The following is a 5,000-nucleotide window of genomic DNA, read 5'->3' as shown; positions in this document are numbered from 1 at the left end:
TTTAAATATGTCTGTGGAGAGAGAGAGAGAGAGGTTGGAGGGGGGATAGATAAATAGATAGATTCATTAGGAGCTATACATTACAAAACTCACTACATAAATGTGGAGTATTCTTTGTTCTCTAACACATTCCAGTCCTCTTGTATACACGTTTCTGATCCTTATATTTCCAATCCCCTGCTGCCTAATGTCCGTGCCCACACAAAAGGATTTGGGAGTGAACCTTAATAGGGCAAAGCCGATTCCCTATTAGGAATATTAATATAATTATAATGTCGTAAGGTTCCGACGTTATATCTTTACATGGTTCTGCCTATTTCTGGAACCAAAACGTATCTAGAAGCTCCCTTACCATTCTTTTAGTGTAACATTGCTTTTGTGGAGAAAGAAGACTTGCTGCGTGAGCAACTGCTGGTCTTACTCGGCATCTGTACCTTAGTGAAGACATACATGCCAGCATCGCTTCACGGTGGTTGAACATTGCAGAAAGCAGCAGTCAACCGCAGTATATATATAAATGTGTGTGTGCGCGTGTATGTATTCTGTTTTGATGTATAATTACTCTGCAAAAATGTTTTCCACTATCTTCATCTCTTTTGCATACCTCCCACAACATCTACACATACGGATTTGGATTACTGGAATAAGCAGACATGCCTAGATTAACCTTATCTACTTTATATACATGTATATATATGTATGTATGTATGTATGTATACACACACACACACACACACACACACGTAAATGTAGAACGATGGAATGAGTGCTCAACAACCGCATAAAGAAATTGTGTGCATAGTATATAATTATATTATATATATATACATATATATATGTATTATATAATATATATATGTATGTAATATATATATATATATATATAATATATATATAATATATATATGTGTGTTGTGTGTTGTGTGTGTGTGTGTGTGTATAATGTTGAGCATAATATATATAATATATATATTGTATTTATATAGATACATATATATATATATATATACACATTGTGCGTATTTCTGTGTGTATGTATGTATGTATGTGTGTATGTATAGATAGATAGATATAAATACAATATATATACACAATACGTATTGTATTAGGACGCCACTATACTCTCTAACCTTCCCTACACACACACACACACACATATGTATTACAAGTGTGTATATACATATATGTGTGTGTTCAAGAGTGCGTGAATGTACGTTTGAATTTACAAAGGACAAAAGTGTGTGCGTGCGTGTCCACGCGCGTGTGTGTGTGTGGTGTGCGTTTTCTTCCACATCCATCTAAGTATAATTAATATCATTTAAATATTCAAAAATTATTTATTATCAATAATTTATGAGAAAAATAATTCCAAAAATTATTCAAAATTACTACATTTATTTTAAAATATTTAAATATTTAAATAACGTAATCTCCAACCAATCCGTAATATACAACACATATCTATCGAAATGATTATAAATTATATAGATAGCACTATATGGTACATCTATAAATATTGTATATATACAACAAAGCCATATGAGGCGGGGGGGGGAATATTATATATATAGAGAGAGAGATAGTTTAACGAGTGAAGTCGCAACAGTCGGCAAGCCATAGTATACTGACCCAGTTTCTATGGAACAAGGAACAGTAACTCATCGCATCAACGACCCCTGCACTATTTCCTCTTCCTCTCACCCTTTCTTTTTCCTGTTTTCTTTCTTCCTTCTCTACTATCTCTCTCTCTTTTTCCCCCTCCTCTCTATATTCTTTCTATTTCTCACGCGCTTACTCTCTCTCTCATTCTTTCTTTCTTTTTCTTTCAAACGCGTTCTCTCTCTCTCTCTCACTTATTTCACTCCTTTTTCCTTTGTCTCCCTCCCTCTCTTTCTCTTTGTCCACTGGTTCTTCTTCTTTGTCTATTTCTCTCTTTCTATCACATTCTCTCTCTCTCTCTTTCTTCTGTCTTTGTCTCACTATTTCTCTCTTTCTATCACATTCTCTCTCGCTTTTTCTTTGTCTCTTTCTATCTCGTTCTCTCTCTCTCTCTCTCTCTGCTCCCCTCTCTCTCTTTCTCTTTGTCAATGGCTCTTCTTCTTGTCTCTTTCTCTCTTTCTATCTCGTTCTCTCTCTCACTTTTTTCTTGTCTCTCTCTCTCTCTCTCTCTGCTCCTCTCTCTCTCTTCTGTCTTTGTCTAATGCCTTCTCTTCTTTTTCCCCTGTCACCCTCATTCTCTCTCTTTGTCATTTAGTTTCCCTTTTTCTCTCCTCTTGTCTCTCATTCGCATTTTTTTTTTTATTATCTTGCACCTTTGTCCTTATGTCTTTTGTCCATTACTTTCTCTCATTTCCCCTCTCTGCTCTCTTTTTCTCTTTATTTCTCCATTCCTCTCTCTTTCTCTATGACTAATACTTTGTCGTCTCTCTCTCTCTCTTTCCTTTACACTTCCTGCTTTCTCTCGCTCTCTCGTTTAGTATCTCTCTCTTCTTTCCCCTCCACTTCTCTTCCATTTCCTTTATCACTCTCCCTCTCTCTCTATTTCTCGCTTCCCCTTCTCTCCTTCTCTCTTTATCAATTAGTTTCTCTTCCTTTTCCCGTTTATCTCTCTTTTCTTTACGCTTACAGCTCTCTCTCTCTCTCTCTCTCGTTTTCTTTCATATTTCACTTAATTTTTCTTTGGTTTCTTCTCTCTATCTTCCTCTCTTTCTATCAATCTCTTCATTTACTGCCTCTTCCTTTCCTTCTGTTACTCTCTGCTTATTTTCTCTATTTTCTCATTTTCACAAATTTCTCTCTCTTCTCTCCAAAACACCTCTCTATCCCCCTTGTTTCCCTTTAATTTTCTTCTTCTTCCATGTATTATCCCCTTTTCCATTCATCCTCTTTCCCTCTCCCTCCCTCTCTCTCTCTCTCTCTCTCCTCTTGTCTTTCTGCTGCTCTTTACACACACACACTCACACAACAGGCTTCTTTTTGTTTCCCTTCCCTGGAGCTACAGCAGAAGAAACTTGTTCAGATGGCCACACGATGGGCCTGAACCCAGAACCATGCGTTTAAGAAGCAGACTTCTTAATTTCGCAGCCATGGTGCTGCTGTCTCAAAAAAAGGAAGAACACATTGGATAATGAGATAATCCCAGTTACATGAATGTCTGAATAGAGGGTATGAGGTCACAGTTGGAATGTCTCTAATTCCAGGTCTGCTTCATCAGAGCTGAATGAGGGTTAAACAATTACAGCAACAGAGTAATATAGTTTGCATGTGCCTGACATTTCTTTTTGTATTTGGTTTGCAGGATTCTTTATGTGAATTTGTGTGTTGAAGCATGTTTTATTGTGTCTGGGGAAAGTCAAGCTCTGTTAGTGTCTTATTAATTTATCTTATAAGATAATAGACAGATAATGACTATTGAAAAGGTTGCAAGATGCAATGAAAATTTTAGTTAAAATAAATAAGTATATGAATCTGATATATACTCTTTTACTTGTTTCAGTCATTTGACTGTGGCCATGCTGGAGCACCGCCATTAGTCAAGCAAATCGACCCCAGGACTTATTCTTTGTAAACCTAGTACTTATTCTATTGGTCTCTTTTGCCGAGCTGCTAAGTTACGGGGATGTAAACACACCAGCATCGGTTGTCAAACAATTTTGAGGGGACAAACACAAACATACACACACACACACACATATATATATATATAATATACACACATATACGATGGGCTTCTTTCAGTTTCCATCTACCAAATCCACTTACAAGGCTTTGGTCAGCCTGAGGCTATAGTAGAATACACTCGCCCAAGGTGCCACACAGTGGGACTGAACCCGAAACCATGTGGCTGGTAAGCAAGCTACTTACCACACAGTCACTCCTATGCCTATATGTATATATATATATGTGTATATATATATTAAACTAATACAATGCAAGTTATAACAAATAATGCAAGTCAATGTTTTGTACTTTTACCTCGTACTTCAATATTTTGGGTTAAAACCCCTTCTTCAAGAAATCTTTGGAGATATGATGTTGTTAGTCAGTTTCTCTTTTTTGTAGGCAACTAACAGCACTATTTCTCAGAAAGTTTCACCAACACCAACACCTGTCATCAAGCAGCGGTGAGAGACAAACATAGACAAAAAGACACACACACACACACACATACAAACATATATTTGTATGTCTCTCTCTTTCTTTTACTTGTTTCAGTCATTTGACTGCAGCCATGCTGGAGCATCGCCTTTTAGTCGAGCAAATCGACCCCGGGACTTATTCTTTGTAAGCCCAGTACTTATTCTATCGGTCTCTTTTGCCGAACCGCTAAGTGACGGGGATGTAAACACACCAGGGGGACAAACACAGACACACAAACACATACACACACATATATATATATATATATACATATACGACAGGCTTCTTTCTGTTTCCGTCTACCAAATCCACTCACAAGGCATTGGTCGGCCTGGGGCTATAGCAGAAGACACTTGCCCAAGATGCCAGCAGACTTCTTTCAGTTTCCATCTACCATTCCACTCAGCCCAATGCTATTGTAGAAAACACTTGACCAAGGTGCCATGCAGTGGGACTGAACCCAGAACCCAGAGCCATGTGGTTGGGAAGCAAGCTTCTTACCCACACAGCCAAGTCTCTTTTATTTATAAGTTTACTCAAGTGCAAACACATACTTGTTCTCAAAAGTCAGTTATTTGAGTGAAGGGTCCCACTCCACTCGATGTGATAACTCATAACACTTTAATCTAATGAAAAGGCACCAGAATCAATACACTCAAGCATATTCTGGATAATGCATTCAATAATGAATTTGATATCATAAGATATATTGTACATCATGTGATATTCTTTACTGCCACGTGTTGCCATGGTGATTGAGTAAATGGTAAATCATAGATATAATGACATGGATATTGTCTCGTGATATCAATATGGTAATTTGCTGCCATATAAATTATATAAATTCCTGATGTTTGTAT

The sequence above is a fragment of the Octopus sinensis genome, linkage group LG28 (assembly GCF_006345805.1).
Source record: "Octopus sinensis linkage group LG28, ASM634580v1, whole genome shotgun sequence".
Classification (NCBI taxonomy): Eukaryota; Metazoa; Mollusca; class Cephalopoda; order Octopoda; family Octopodidae; genus Octopus; species Octopus sinensis.
The sequence above is the reverse complement of the archived record's forward strand: the minus strand, read 5'-3'. Positions refer to the sequence as shown.